Source organism: Rattus rattus, chromosome 5 (genome assembly GCF_011064425.1).
Source record: "Rattus rattus isolate New Zealand chromosome 5, Rrattus_CSIRO_v1, whole genome shotgun sequence".
Taxonomy (NCBI): Eukaryota; Metazoa; Chordata; class Mammalia; order Rodentia; family Muridae; genus Rattus; species Rattus rattus.
Genome location: NC_046158.1, coordinates 119383743 through 119400997, shown reverse-complemented (window position 1 = coordinate 119400997; position 17255 = coordinate 119383743). Strand labels below are relative to the sequence as shown.

At 42.6% G+C, this 17255-nt stretch overlaps 1 pseudogene; it reads right to left on the bottom strand.

Moving 5' to 3' along the window:
* Nucleotides 1-2937: 2937 nt before the first annotated feature.
* LOC116900655 lies at nt 2938-3938 on the bottom strand (annotated as a pseudogene).
* Nucleotides 3939-17255: the final 13317 nt, after the last annotated feature.

Sequence of the window (17255 nt, the reverse complement as noted above, 5' to 3'; positions counted from 1 at the left end):
GAGCTGACCCTGATGGGAGACAGCAGACTGGTAAGCCAGCTCTAAGGGCATGAGCACAGGAGAGCTGGCCCCACTCCTTATTGGCTGTGGGGTGGCTTGGGTAAAGGAGAGGTGCCTCCCACCCCTTCACCAGAGCTAGCCCTGAGATCATGAGAGTGTGAGAGCTAGCCCTGCCCCTCACTGGACGCAGCACTTGGGAAGGCCATCCCTGCACTTCACCCAACACAGTAGAGCTGACCCTGGTGTACATGGGTCACCAGTGAGCTAGCCCAAGGGAGACCTCACCCTGCCCCTTGCTGTCAGCAGCATTGGGTGCGCTAGCTTGGGCAGTGCTGGAGAGCTTGCCCTGGCAGACTGACCAACTCAACTACCACCCATGCCAGATCCCGGGTTTTAATTTGGCCCACCCAACATCTATGCCATCTATGATCTGCTGAGTGTGCGAAAAGGCTGCTCCTGCAGAACCAACGCTGCAGGATCTCCATGACACAGCAACAGCAGGACATCTGAGGAGTCCCCATGAGGGTCTGATATTGGGGTATAGCACAAGCCAGAGACCAGATCAACGACTCATTGCCAAGAACATTTGTAAGTAAAGATGTGTGAACAAAAGGGCATACTGTGCGACACACTGCGACATACTACAGCATCCACCACAAGATTTGTTTTTCTTTCTTGTTTCTTTTTTTTTTTTAATTCTATCTTATTTGATTTTTCAGGGAGAGGTTGCAAGATTACACTATACATGCAAAGGGATGGGAAAATAAGTGGGATTGGTGTGCATAATGTGACATTCAGAAAAAAATCAATAAAAAGTTAAATTTTTATTTGGAAATAATTTCAAAGGTCATAGAAAATTGCAAGAATAAAAACTGAAAAGCTAGAGATGAAGAGATGGCTTAGCCGTTAGATCACTGAATGCTCTTCCAAAGGTCTGGAGTTCAATTCCCAGCAATCACATGGTGGCTCACAACCATCTGTAATGGGATCTGGTGCCCTCTTCGAGGGTGTCTGAAGACAGACAGCTACAGTACATAAAATAAATAAATAAATCTAAGAAAATCGTGAAAAGCCTAATAGTCTTTTTTCCCCCCAAAAAATCAAACAAACAAGCAAAACTTGGGTAAGGGGGAAAAATGTCCAAACAAAGCAAAATAAGACAGAAAATTCACAAAAACCTCCCTTGCGTTTATTTTGTACCGGTCAGCTGATCCTGAACACGAGGCCTGTTCTGGAATGCTGCTATACCCAGGGACACGCCATTGGAGAAAATTGGTTTTCTCTCTGCCAGTGGTTATCAGTTGCAGATAGTTCCTTGGCTAGAGGTGGGGTCCCATATCCACTTCCTCCTCTAGGTTCTGGGAGCCCATATGGTTTGAACCTGTGCAAGCCTTGTGCACACTGCCACATCTCTGTAAGTTCATGTGGCATCACTCACTGTTCAGTTGTGGGCCTCTCTCTAGTTCCCATCTACTTGGAGAACAAGCTTCTCTGACGAGGCTGAGCAAGGTACTGGCCTCTGGATAGACACAGTTTTTCTTCAGCAGTCATGTTATTGCTATGTTCCTTTAGCAGAATAATAAATACCATTAGGGTTTCTCCTAGACCCATCACATTTCTAGTCTCAGGTTCTTGGACATTTCATTCGTGTCAAGTTCGAGAGACATCTCATAAAGTGGACCTTAAATCCAAATGGGGGTATTGGTTGCCTCCATAAACTACTAGAACATTGGTTCTACTAGTGCACCAGAATGTCTCACAGGCAGGCTGATATAGTAGGTCACCAGGAGGGTTTGTAGCTGGCTGATATTGATTACCTTTTTCCTGTGGTAACATGAAGAGAGCTTCCCAGTTGCATCAACACTAGTCAATAGGCTCCACCGCCATGTTTAGTGACATACATAAGTGTTGTCTTCATCAATAGGACCTTACCATCATGTTGTGGAGAACATTCAATAGCCTGTGATGTTTGAGGGGATCCAGGGGAGACATCTGGCCAATGCTTTAAGAAGATGTAACCCATTCCTGGCCCTGACATTTTTCTTGGTGGCATAAGATACCTAACTTGGGCATTGTTTCCCCTGTTGTTTGCTTCTTTGTGTCATGGTCTTTTGTGAGAGACTGGCTTTGAACTCCTTATCCTTCTTCATCTGCCTAGAAAATGGTAAGGATACCGGTATGAATGGTGATACCTGTTATGTCTTAATTTGTACATCAGAAGCAAACCATCCTGTCAGAAACAGGCTCTCCTCTGGCTACCTCTTTCTACTGGCAGATGGGTAAGTTCCCTGCAGTTTCTTCACCTCACTCTGCTCACCTCTTCCTTATTTCCTTTTTTTTTTTTTTTTTGTCCTTTTATTTCCTAGGTCCATATGCACAGTCTTCTGTGCAAAGACAGTTCTCACTTCTTTGAAAATTTAACTATAGGATTTCATTTGGCCTGATTCTGGGGAGTAGGATATTGGAAACAGAAAATAGTGACTAGCAAGTAAGCATTAAAGTCTTTCGCCTTGCTGGTGAGATAGCTCACCAGATCAAAGTTTGCTGGGCAAGCCTAACCTCCTAAATTTGATTTTGGGAACCCATGGTGGAAAAAGAGAGCACAGTCCAAAGATTTGAGCTTTGACTTCTGTAGGGGTGTGTATCTAGCTGTGAAATACATGAGCAGGCACACAAGCACACACAAACACACCCACACATAAATAAATAAGTAAATAAATACATGTTTTTGTGGGTGCAGCAAATTTTATTGATGGAATTTAAGAGAGTAGGGACAGCTTCCTAGACCCCTCCTGTTATTATGGGGGTCTGGGATGGAATTGTGAGGAAGATGCTCAGTGTTGGGGGCTGAGTTGGGATGGGGACTCCTCAGCAACTGAAGGCCTCTCTCTTGCTCTCAGTATCCTTGCTGGGCTGGGGTGGGTGGTCCAGGGTTTCTTACTCCTTGAAGGCCATGTAGGCCATGAGGTCTTCCATCCTGTTGCTGTAGCCATATTCATTGTCATAACAGAAAACAAGCTTTACAATGTTGTCATTGAGAGCAATGCCAGCCCCAGCATCAAAGGTGGAAGAGTGGGAGTTGCCGTTGAAGTCACGGGAGACAACCTGGTCCGCAGTGTAGCCCAGGATGCCCTTTAATGGGCCCTCAGATGCCTGCTTCACCACCTTCTTGATGTCATCATACTTGGCAGGTTTCTCCAGGCGGCATGTCAGATCCAAAATGGATACATTGAGGGTAGAAGCACGGAAGGCCATGCCAGTGAGCTTCCCGTTCAGCTCTGGGATGACCTTACCCACAGCCTCGGCAGCACCAGTGGATACATGGATAATGTTCTGGGCTGCCCCATGGCCATCACGCCACAGCTTTCCAGAGGGGCCATCAGCAGTCTTCTGAGTGGCAGTGATGGCAAGGACTGCAGTCATGAGCCCTTCCACGATGCCAAAGTTGTCATGGATGACATTGACCAGGGGGGGCTAAGCAGTTGGTGGTGCAGGATGCATTGCTGACAATCTTGGCGAGTTGTCATATTTCTCGTGGTTCATACCCATCACAAACATGAGGGCATTGGCCGAAGGGGCAGAGATGACAACCCTCAAGTGGGCCCTGGCCTTCTCCATGGTGTTAAAGATGCCAGTAGACTCCACGACATACTCAGCACCAGCGTCACCCATTTGATATTAGGAGGATCTCTCTCCTGGAAGATGATGATGGGCTTCCTATTGATGACAAGCTTCCCATTCTCAGGCTTGGCTGTGCCATTGAATTTGCCATGGGTAGAGTCATACTGGAACATGTAGACCACGTAGTTGAGGTCAATGAAGGGGTCATTGATGGCAACAATCTCCACTTTGCCAGATCCAGAGAAGGCAGCCCTGGTAACTGGGTGCCCAATACAGCCAAATCCGTTCAAACTGACCTTCACCATCTTGTCTACGGGACGAGGCTGGCACTGCACACGAAGATGCAGCGATCTCTGGAACAGGAAGGAGAAGAGAGCCACAAATAAAACTTTTTAAAAGTTGTGTAATAGTGAGATGGTTCAGCAGGTTCAAATGCATCCTATGGAAGCCTGATGACCAGAACTGCATCCCAGGCAGAAGGAGAGAACTGACTTCTGGGAATGTGCTCTGACCTCCACACATGCTTCCTGGCACATGTACTGACCCTCACGTACATACAGTACCCACACTTAAAAAATACTTCAGAAAAAGTAATCTTTTTCATTTGAGTTTTTCTGGACTTTCTAACCCCCAACTTCTGCTACTATTCAAGGTTTGTTGGAGTCAAAATCATGATTATTTGGGACTAGAATGATGACTCAGTCGTTAACAGCACTGACTGCTCTTCCATGGGTCCTGCGTTCAATTCCCAGCAACCACAAGGTGGCTACCTTGATCTTTCTTTTACAATCCACAAGATTTGGGGATGATTGGACTATTGTTCTCAAGTTTAGCTGCTTATTATAGTCTTTAGATGTTAACATTTTCCCAGTGTCTCTGAGTAAAATAAGAAGGGACTTCTGGTCTCTAGTTTTGGGAGGGAAGTGACTTGCCACAGGATCCTAGCAGTGACTGGAGAGTGGGGGTAGGGGGCGTTGCTCAGTATCTGCTCTCTGCATGGCAAACAAACAACAAACAGGAACAAAGTCAAAGTTCAAAGGTCTGTGCAGGTTTGTGAACGAAGCTCAGGGCTGAATCTATGTCTAGTCCATGCATTCGGCAGACTTCCTACAGACTGAGTCCAAATCATCAGACTCTAGGGAGCTTCCTGTTCTGGCTACTGATAAGTCAACTTGACACAGGCTAGTCATCTCAGAGGAGGCAATGCCAACTGAGAAAATGCCTCTATCAGATTAGGCTATAGGCAAGGTTGTAGGCCATTTTCTTCCTTCCTTCCCTCCTTCCTTCCTTCCCTCCTTCCTTCCTTCCTTCCTTCCTTCCTTCCTTCCTTCTTTCCTAAAGGAACTCTGACAAAGTTCTATGTAAGGAAAACATTCCTGGTTTACTTCTCAACAATCTGTTTTGGCAGGCCTCTAATAATATCAGAATCACCTGGGTCAATGATAGCCTGTGTGTATACTCTGTAGTATTTTCTGCACGATGTGCCCAATTCAATATTATTAGTGTGATTGATACTAGTTTTAGCCAACGTAGTATGGTATCCTGTCTCAGAGTTCCTTAGGCTGTCATTGGTAAAGATAATCAATTTTACTTTGTCTTGCCTGATCATCTTCAGAATTTGTATTCCAGCATGTACTTTCCATTTTTCATTTTAAAAAATGGAGCCTGGAGTTGATTGACTCCAGAAAGTCTTTTGTTTTCTTTGCAGTCACCACCTTCCTGCATTATGTCCAGGGCAATCTCCAACCAACATCAGCTGCCAACGTGTCTGGGGATCAAGAAAACATGGATAATTTTCTTTTTTTCCTTCTTTCTTCTTAATATTTATTTATGTATGAGTGCACTGTAGCTCAGACACACCAGAAGAGGGCATCAGATCCCATTACAGATGGTTGTGACCACCATGTGGTTGCTGAGAATTGAACTCAGGACCTCTGGGAGAGCAGTCAGTGCTCTTAACCACTGAGCCAGCCCTTTTAAAAAATTCTTGATTGTTATTCAACATAACAGTTCTTTGAATATAACAATGACAATATCAGAATGATACAAGTATCAAAAGAGAGGAATTGGGAATATTTTATTATTACTATAAATACTTTAAGAAAAAGTCTATGAATACAGACGTTATATGAAATGAAGAGGAAGAAAATGGAATTAAGGGTTTTTATTTTAATCAAAATCACAATGCAGGAAAAGTATGGAAGAGAGACACAGGAGAAAATCAAACAAGGGCAGCAAGAGAAAACAAGTACAGTAGCTGTTACGCCAGTGAGAGTGCTATCTCTTGAATCCATGCCCTGAATACATCAAAAGACAAAGTTGTCAAAGCCTAAGACCCAGATATATGCTATCTGTGTGCATTTTAAATATAAAGCCATATATGTCCACAGTGTGCACAGTGTAGAGCAGTGGCAGAATTCTTGCCTGGAGTCTTGGCTTCCATCCAAAGCATCTCATAAAGGCGGAGTGGGGGTGGGGGTGGGGGATGGGTACTGAGGGATCCACCATGATCACACTAGTCAAGAAATAGAAGTAGTGCAGTGACTTCACACAGCACAGACCTGCCAGGGGACTTCTCAGGGATGGAGAGGGGTGGTGCACTCTGATAAAGAATGAACATTGTAAGAAGACATAATTATGTCCCTTTTTAATTTTTTTAAGATTTATTTATTTTATGTGAAAAAAGTGTTTTTCCTGACATATGTTTGTGTGCCACATGTGTGCCTGGCACCTAGGGAGGTCAGAGTGCACTGGATCTGGAGGAACAGGAGTTACAGATGGTTGTGAGTCACCAAATGGATGCTGGAAATCAACCCCAGGCCCTCTGCAAGAATAACAAGTGTTCTTTTTTTTGTTTTTTTGTTTTTTTGTTTTTTTTTTCTTTTTTCTATTTTTCGGAGCTGGGGACCGAATCCGGGGCCTTGCGTTTGCTAGGCAAGCGCTCTACCACTGAGCTAAATCCTCAACCCATAACAAGTGTTCTTAATAGCTGACCCATATTTTAGCCCCATTATTATTATTATTACTCTTATTATCATCATCATTGTTATTATTCTATTATTATTAAAAAGCAGAGTCTCATAGTCCAGCCCAGCCTGGAACTTACTCTGTAGCCCAAGAATAACCTTGACCTGAGATTCTCTGATTATAAACATCTACCGCCATGTTCAGTTTATGTGGTTCTGGAAACTGAGCTCAGGCTTTTGTGCATACTGGGCAGCATTCTACCAACTGAGCTATATTCCCAGCCCCAATAACCTTTACTGTGCATGCATCTAATAACAGGCCATGAAGATATGTGAGGCACACTCTTCTAGAACACCCAGGGACTAGACAAATTCTTTATTGTAGTGAGACTTCAATAGCCCTATCTCAACAATAGACAGATCCAGGGGACAGGAAGTAAAGAAGTATATAATTAAGTCCAACAGCATCATCAGTTACCTACAAGAAGTTTCTATCTATAGATTACACTGTCAAACAACGCTAATTTATCCTACTCATGCTCAAATAGGAAATCCATGAAGACAGATACATTCTATGTCATCAAATATGTCTTAACAAATTTAAAAGAATAGAAATTATACAATTACCACTCTCAGACCAATTTGGAATTAAGTTAGAGGCCAATAACAGAAAGATAATCTTGTCAACCAATCCTAGTATATTTGTAAACAACACACTTCTTAAAAACACAGGGATCAAAGAATAAACCTCAAAAAAATTAAACTAAATGAAAATACAAACTTACTAAACGTGTGGAATATAGTGAAAGCAGTACTTAGAAGGTGATCTGCAGCAGTCAATGAATACCTCAGAAGAGGAAAAGATCTGATGCACACTTCAAAGCTTCCGCATAGGCAATTAAAGAATCCTCATGAATCAAATGTAACTTCTAGGAGTCTGTAAGCTCTGGACTAACTAGCTACTCATGCGCTGCAGTGACAAATTCCTGCAGAAACAACTGAATCAGGAGAGGTTAATTTGACCCATGGTTTCAGAGTGATTTTTACCCATCATGGTGAGGCAAGGATGCAGGTAGGAGCATGAGGCAGTGAGCCAGGAAGCAAAAAATTCCAGAACCAGGGAAGGGTCAAAGGCCTTTGACGATGGTCAAAGGTAAGCCACAGTGACCTAATTTTACCAGTTAAACCCCACCTCCTACAAATTCCACAACCTCCCAAAATCCAGCCATGAGGTACTCCATCCTGGTGTATTTCACTCTGCTGATACAAGGAGAATGAGCAAAGGTTTCAAATAAATGGGCTTGCATGGTATGGTTTACCATCTTGTCTCTATATTCAAGCACACGGTTTTCCTGGAGCCCAACAGGGCTTCCAACACGTAGTCACTCACAAGAAGTCTAAGTCTGCAGACTTACTATATTCACCTTCTACTATTTGGGACATTGTTCTGATATTCAGTCAGGTAAAAACATTTAGTACACATATGTATTCCCTTTGTGTGATGGGAGCATCTCAGTGACCTCTCCTGACTGAGCCTGAGCTCCACTCTTGGTGGTCCGAGGTATATTACATCCTAGAACAGTTCTTTCGGTATATATTGTATAGCATCATAAGAATGTACCTGAATGTGATGGTAGTGTTCTGCTGGTAGCATTTGGAATCTGGCTCAGCCAAGAGTTGCTAGAAGCCTAATATAGATACATATGTATGTATGTATTTCTTAATGTTCATATCATGCCAGAGCTTCCATTAACTATATATGGTTTCCATTTCCTTTTAATTATGCCTTTGTTTTTATTTCATTTTTTGGCTCACTGAGGGAGTGAGTACAGCAATATATACATGGAATATATGCTAAACTTTTTGACACTTCTTTTCTTTCTTTCCTTTCTTTTTTATTTTATTTTCTGTTTGGTTTTTCAAGACAGTGTTTCTCTGTGTAAAATGTGTGGCTGATCTGAACTTGTTTTGTAGACCAGGCTAGCCCGAGGACAAAGAGATCCACCTGTTTCTACCTCAGGAAGTAGGGACTAAAGAGGGCATTGCCACTGCCCAGCAACACTTCTTTTCATATACTGATTCTTTGAGACAAGATTTCACAAAGGTCAAGGTGGCCTTGAACCTCCTAGGTAGCAGCGGATGGTCTTAAAGGCCTGACCCTCCTGCCTCCACTTTCCAAGTTTTATGATCACAGGTATGCTTCTCCATGTCCTGCCCTGACGCTTTCTTCTTACTTCATCACTCCTTCCTTTAGTCTCATGGGTTTGAATATGAGCTGTTGCTTTTGTCTCTGGCTCTTAGGTATATGCACAAGACAGAATTCCTCCCCTGAACTCCAGATTCATGAATCACATTACTTGGTCATCACTCTGCTCAGAAACCTGGTACTGAAAGGACAACATAAAGCCCATTTGTCTCCATTTAAAGACCAGGACTGAGTTTTGAAAAGAAGGCCATAGGCACCAGCTCCAGGAACTGACCATAAAACCCAGAAACAAGGTCATAAAACCCCCTTCCAAAGAACAGCCTGAGATAAAAACAAAAATGGGGAAATATCTTATCTTAGAATGAGCCATCTGTGCCGGGCAACCTGTCTCATCCTATGGTTAAACATTTATGACATAGAAATATAGACCACTGACCATCTGTGCACCCCTAGCATCCACCAGTGAAATTTTAGAATACCTAATTCTTTTAGAGAATTCCCCTAGTTCCCTATAAGAAGACCTGTGGGCCTTTGTCAGAGGTTGACATTTTGAAAATGGTTGACCCCCGCATGCTGGTTGTTTCTGCAGAATAAACACTCTTTGTCTTTGCACACTATCTGAGTCTGGGGTCTTCCTTAAGAGACTTTCAGACACACTAATTACTAAAGTGAAAGACAACATATGTGATATTGGTTGTCAACTTGACAGGATTTAGAGTTACCGAGAAGATAAATCTCTGTATGATTGTGATGGAGTTTCTAGATTAGGCTAATTGAGGTAGGAAGACTCACCCTGGCTGGGATCCGGACCCAAATAACAGGGAGAAAGTGATCTGAGTCCCAGCACCCATCTCTTTCTGCTTCCTCACTGTGGAGAGAATGTAACCAGTGGCCTCATGCCTTCCTCACTGTTAAAAACAGCAGTCTCACTGCTGCACAATAGAACACATAATCAAAGTGACTGTAGGCCATCCTTTTTGTAAAAGGGGACCCCAAGACCAAAACCAGACTAGAAGAAACTTGGGAGCTAAAATGACATCCATCTTTTATACCTGACACAAATGGTGATTGTGTCTCATTTCATTGGTAGGAGGTTGTCCTTACAATCTAAGGTGACTGATGAATTGATGCAAAGGGGGAGGCTCAGGAAATATGAGTACTTGCTGGGATAACCTTGATTAAAAACAAAAGGCTTATTCTCCCACCCCAACATGATGGAGTGTACCCTCAAACTATGAACTCAAACAAAAACAAACCCTTTCTTCCTTAAACTGTTTTTGGCTAAGACTCTTTACTATCTTCCTTTAATACATACATCATGTCCTTCTGGTCTCTGCAGGCACGAGGCATACATGTTATGCATAGACATACATGCAGGGAAAAAAACTCATATGTACTAAATAAATAAATGTAAAATTTTGTGTAAAAGATCATTTGGTATGTGACCTTAGTTCTATCTGAAACTGTAATTTCCTTCAGCCATTGGATCTCAAATGTCACTAAAGATATATGTCACAAAGATTTGCTCTTTCCCAGGGTAGTAGTAGTAATAGAAGACAGTAGAGACTTAGGTAGCGAGTTAGAAAGAGGTCATTAAGTTATTAAGTTATAGTACTCTATTAAGTACTATAAATACTATACGTAATAAGTCCATTGCTGCATCAAGACAACCATGACCAAAATGTAACTTGGGGAGGAAAGGGTTTATTCAACTAGTTTGGGTGATGGATAGAACTTTCCAATGGATATTTAATAGTTTTCCTTATTTCCCAGCTTTCCAGAGTGCTAGCTAGTAATGTCTAAGATGCACCCTGAAATGCATACTCGTCCTAGGTAATGCTCTCCTTTAGACTTTCAGAGCAACCTGAGCCAAAGACAACCAGGCCCTGAACTCAACAACTCTGTCATTTCCACTTGCACTCTCTTCCACTAGAGATCTATGTTTCTGTAGCACACAATAGTCCCTCAAAGGTATTTAATGACTAGGTATTTAATGGCAGGTATTTAATTCTGCCAGATGGACAGATTCGAGCAGATGAATGTCACCTCAGATCTTACACGACAAGAACCAAATCCTGAGACAAGTGGTGAATGTAGATAATATGCTATGAAGGACTTTTGGGAGGGTCAGTTAAGGGTTTACACCTTTACATACAGGGAGCAGGTAGAATACAAGAAAGGGAAGAGTTGCAGACAGGGCCCCAGTCTCTGCGGGATCCCACGAGGGTTTGGTAGAATCCAACGTACACCTCCATTCAAAATTTAAAAAAAAAAAAATGGCTAAACACTACCAAACATAATGCAAACACTACCTGAACAAGAACTCAATAAACTGATTAGGATAAGCACTTAAATTCCATACTTAGATACATCCTAGGCAAACCCATGAAAAAAGAGAGAATCCATGAAAGCCATTAAAGAAAAATAATCCTGGGGTCAAAAGAAGCTGAAGAAAATCAAAGATTTCTTTTTTTTTTTAAACAGGAAAACAGAAGGGCTGGAGAAATGGCTCAGTGGTTAACCATGTGTCACTCTTCAGAAGAACCCAAGCTCACTTCCCAGCACCCATGTCAGGCAGCTCACAACTGTAGTGCTTAGCCACTTACCTGCCCATGTAACTCAAACTCCAGGGGATCAGACACCTGTGGTCTCCAAGGTTACCAACCCCCCCCAACACACACACACACACACACACACACACACACACACACACACACTGTCATTTGGCTCTTAAAGATCCCTGAAAGGTCCATGAACTAAGCCTTGCTCCTCATTCTATGACTCTGTCGGGAAGCATGGGCCTGTGGGGCCTATTGGAAAGACGTTAGCTCACCAAGAAGGGTGCAATCTTCAAGGACAGAGTCCTTGGTCAGTTTCCTTTCCTTATTCACACATGGCCATGCTCCTGCTGCAGTATATCATGCGACCACATGTCCAAACCAATGGTCCAAACTTTGCGAGATCAAGAAGCAAAACAAACCTTTCTTATTTTTAAGTGGGTTTGTCTCGGGTATTTGTCACAATAACTGGAGGCTGACACAGAAATGAGCGCTGGGATTTGAGAGGATCTAGGATCGAGGTGGAGTATAACAGTATTTAACATGATATTTTCTACATTTCTACAACTACTGGTATAACAGAACAGTGTACCAATATTTGTATGAGCAAAAGTCATATTCTGAGAATTCAGAGAAATACTCTTATACTTTAAAGAATTTGCTTTTTGTAAATATGACTTTATAAAAAAAAATTCCTTGTGGTAAATCGGGATTTAAATGGTCACATCCCATACAATCTCCATTTTATTTATCTCAATTAATTCTGCTTAATTGCTTCTAGGAATATTTTGGATTTTCCTAGTCCAATTGTTCTATACTTGTAGAATGAACTAGAAAAAAAAAACACAGTTGACCACAGACTCAATCCAAACATTCTCTTGATCAGTTATGATATGAATCTGGTTTAATAATCATGTTTTGGGTATTACTCATGGCATGGCTTTAAAACACCATAAAAGTAAAGGTTGAAGCATGTGTTCCGTAGTTCACAACTAAAGAAAAAGTTGACTTAAAAGAGGGGGCCTATCTCATGATCTTGGAATCACAGAGGGCAGAATGGTCCCTCCAAAGATGGGGGCATTTCACTTATATAACTGTAAATTATTCTGGCTTCTAAGGAGGGCAGGTCAAAAAGGCACTTGAAAGCAAGGCAATGTGTTGGTTTTGGATCATTTTGAAGCTAAAACACATATTTAAACCATTTACACAAGATAAACTAACATTCATTTGGCCTACAGCCTGCCAATTATGATGTTAAAAGAGAAGCATAAGAAACCACTGGTTGTTTTGGATGAAACCTGAGCCTGTTCTCTAGACTTGCATAGTTAGTGAAAGATCAGAACACTCCTGTTTAGGGCCCTGCTTGTTTCTGGAGGCCTCAGGGGCTTCTGTGTGTCCAAACTGTTCTTAGAGTTGTTTATCTTTGTCTAGAGAGCAACTGGCAAAGTCCCCGAAGTGCTACTTCCAACAATCACAATTAGGATGTAGGGATTCAATTTACCAAAAAACTGCACTGGTTATCAAATGCACCACAAGGCTACTGGGTGTGGCAGTGGTGATCCTGAGGAAGAGAAGGCAAGAGAGCCCTTGCCAAGCTTCTCTTTGTCGTGGGAGCTCCTGGGAGTTGAGTATCTGTGCTCTCTACCGGAATTATCCTCCTCCAGGTCTTGACAAGGATGTTTCTCTTCCTCCTTCTCTGAGACATACTCCCAATGCCACATCTTCTATGAGATACATCTTCCTTGACATAGTCCAATTTGTTTTCTCTGCAATATGTTTTACAACATCACTCCTTTTTTATTTTCTTCCTAATACTTATCAGTGACTGTTTTTTTCTTAGCCATTTGACAGTACTGACTATGTGTCTCCTCTAACCCTCCCACTATCATTTAGAGCTAACTTCCAGCTCTGCCCTGTTGTGTGTATCTCTGATAGTACCAGGGACTTCAAACATAGTCGAGGACAAGCCAGACTGCACATGCAAGCTTCGCCTACGTACCACTGCACTTATGAAGATAGAAGTATGACACCACAGAAGCCGTTCCAAATGACCTTTAAAAGGATGATAGGGTTATGATTGCATGACTGAATGACTTGATAGACAAGTCAGAAAGCAAGTACAATGAAATTAGGTGTGAAGTGTTAGCATATGCTATGGTCTGACGGGTGTCATGAATTGGAAAACAGTACTGAGAGGTGGTCAGGTCATGGTGACTCAGCCTTCATGCTGTTAGCATGTTAGTTACTGTGTAGAATGTTATGTTAGGAACTGTGTTCCTGATAAAAACCACGAGTTCCTTTTTCTCCTTCACCACACCCCTCTCTTCACCCCTTTCTTTAGACAGACAGAGTCTGGTTGCTCCGGAAAGCACTGTGTAGAGTATCCTAGTCCAAACATTGTGATAATCCTCTTGCCTCTGTCTTCCAAGTGCTGGACATAGAGTCCAAGTGCAACCCCACTCTCGGCATCTTGTTTCCAAGTTGCCTATATGTTTGAGACTTTTCATCATATAGAGTTGGGGAAAAAAATGAAGATACGTGAACAAGTTTGGAAGTTCGCTATCCTATGACTGGGTCCCAGCTCTGCTACGCATTAAACATGTAATCTTGGACAAATCTCAAATCCTAAACCCACTGAGGATGAATAGCCCTAGAGTCAAATTTAACAGGTTCATCCTTAATCCCAGAACACAGAGGCCAAAATGGAGAGAATAGGAAGTTTAAGGCCAGTTTAGGCTACATAGCAAGTTCAAGGCTAGCCTGTGCTACACAAGGGCCTCACCAAAAAAAAAAAAAAATGTTGAGGGTCGGGGTTGTGGTGGTAGTGGTATAGCATAGAGGAGCTTTATACAAAGTCATAAGAAATTTCTTCTTGTCTTAGTTTTTCTAACTTCAGATGAACGTTTTTTTAACAGGGAAATCGATGCCCACAGACTTCACTTTTTTCTGGCTTAGTTACACCAAAATTTAAAGACCCTTAGGATTTCAGGGAACTGGACTGGGGACATATGTCAATGGTTCAGATATCTGGGTTTGACTGCTAAGAATATAATAACTGCTCAGAAAAATACTTGTTTTATTTGACATCGAGTAATATGTTTTATAAAATGTGGTATGATGCAGCAAGAGGGGGTACCTTAGCTGGCCCATCCATACTGAGGCATCCTCCCTCCCTGCCCTCCCCCCATAAGGGTCTAGTATAAAAGGGAATTTATTCGGGACACAAGAAGGGGGTCTGGGGAAGGGAGTAGAGATAGAAGAAAAAGGACAGAGAAGGACAGCAAGAAGAGAAAGAAAAGAAGGAAAAGAGGCAAGAAGAGAGGAGAGATGTGGGAGAGAGAGAAGAGAGAGAGAGAGAGAGAGAGAGACCTATCTAAGCTGTTGCTAGGTAACTTGTGGGGAGCCCAGAGAAAATGCTAACATTGAGAATAATCTTTTCCAACAGGCCTAACATCCTTGTGACTATTAGGTAAATTCTTTTGGAAAATATAGACAGACCCCTAACTTCTATTAACCCAAAGGCTAAAAATTGCCATCATATAGCATCTGAGGCCTGTGACGGGGTTTACCCCACTTTTCTATAATCCACACATATGATGATGAAAAGTGCCCTGATTTATGTTTTTCTTCCTGTTTTACTACAGAGACATCATGAACCTGTGACACACTGGAATGCTGTATTTGTGGTAACCTAGATCTTCTGTTCTGGGGTAATGGCCATTCAGCCTTGGTTCCAGAATAAACTATTTCTCACTCCCCTTGAGATGAAAGCCGTGTTCTTCTGCATTGACAATTTGATCCTTTATTTTATCTGCAAAGGAAAATGAGACTCAAAAATGTGAAATGCTAGTTGGAGAGGTCGGTAGTGACTTCCAGAACTCAACAGTGTGGGTTTCTTCTTGATCTTCCCACCTTCAGAATGCTGAGATTACAAGTATGGACCACTCTGATTTTTATGTGCTGCTCGGTCAAACCTACAGATCTCTTTAATGCATTCTCATTTCACGTGGATTTCATTTGCTCCAACTTTCAGTGGATTAACCCCCTGCTAATTTTTCAGCAGTTTTCCTGAGGGTGAAGAAAAGTGAATGAAAGTGGGGTTGGGGGATGGGGAAACACCTTTGTATAATAGTTATTCTAATGAGTTAAACCTTGGAACCAACACAGCCAGGCTCTCCTAACAGAAAAGAAGACAGATCTGTCTCCCACAAGCTCACAGATAAAAGTTTGTTTGTACAGCTGGGTAGTCTGAAAAGAACCAGGGCTGGAAACCTTAGGTGAGCCGGCAGATGGCAGGCCTCAGTCAGAAGCATCTGGTTCCCATTAGAGACAGTAGGCTAAAAAGAGCTGCCCTCTGACCTCTGGTTCCCATTAGAGAACCAGCTTTCCTGGAGGCTGAGGTGTCCTCTCACCTCTCAAGGTGCTGAGAGCCAATTCAGTTGCCAACAAATGCGAAGAGAACCCATGACGAGCATGGCGGCCCACCAGGACTTGAGGAAAGCAAGGGAATCAGGTTGGCTAGGTGAAGTTACCTGTATTCAGTTCCTAAAGCATACTTTAGATCTTTAGTAACAGTTCTCAGAAGAGCAGCTTACATCTTTTTTTCTTCCACATTTCCCATCTCCTCTTTCTTTCTAGCTAAGCAACGTTTAACTAAAATTCTTATCTCTGAGATAAAAAGGGTTCGTTATTGTTTAGTTTCAGACCCAGGGGGAAAAGGGACTGAGGTGCATATTTTACTTATCAAAGCAGACCTGGTCTTCAGGTTCTCCCAGCATCCCTCAGTCCCTACCTGGCATACCCTGCTCCCAACTCTAAACTGTGCATTCCAGGGGCTGGGCTGCCCCTCCCCCAGAGGCTCTTCCCTGTATAATCCAGACATATTGATCTCCTAGTCCTCTCCTTTCTCTTATCTCTGTGATGACCTTTCTCTCTTTTTCTTCCCACTTGCTCCCCTCTCTCTTCTTTTGGTGACTTCCCTGGCCTTATCCCTTAGGGCCAGTGATATTGCCCCCAGAGCACCTTTCTGATAGACCTGCATTTAATATAATCTAATATGGCTTAAATTGGCTTATTTCACTGGCAGAGAAATAATTTATCAAATATGTTATGGTAAAAAGTAGACAAAAAATTAGAAGAGGAGGATGACACTAGGTCCTAGGACAAATTTCTACAAACTAAAAAAACCAAAACCACCACCACCACTACAAAAACAGCAGTCAGGCTAGATAGCAGTTGGAGAAATATCTCATGGGTCCAAAACTAAAAGTTTTGTGTTTTTGGTTTTTTCCTTTTCCTAATAGTGAAAATTCAGGAGGGAGAGCACAAGCTGAGATTACATTGGCAATAGGTAACAGCAAAGGCTCTCACAGGACGTAGGGAAAGTCCACAGAGACAGGCCCTTGTTCCATCGGTTGAGTTGGTTGGGGCTAGCAGTATGCAAGGTTTTTCTAGAAGAGTTCTGTGGCTGTAGTGATGAGGTGATGGCACTGAGTCAAGGTTTTAGCTTTGAAAGCCGTTTTGTCTTCTGTTTGCTTCTTTGGCTTTGTGTTTGTTTCTTTGGCTAGGTGAGTACTCTCTTACTGAGTGACCTCAGCTCTAGCTTTCCCTTATTCCCACCCCTTCCATCATCTTGCCTTTGTAATTCAGTTAATCACCTATACTGTTGGCTTACAGGATTCCACTAGGTTCCTCCCAGGGACCTAGCAAAAGCTCACATCCTCACCTGCCACCACCACCACCACCTTCACCTGGTGCTTCAAGTGTGGGCTGCATATAATAGGTCTGCACTGCCTGTCACTCCAGCACTCTCTCTGTTCCCACATGTTCCTGGCCACCTCTCTCTCCCCCTTCCTGTCCTTCTCTATCCCCCCTTTTCTGCCCTCACCACTCTGCTCCCATCTG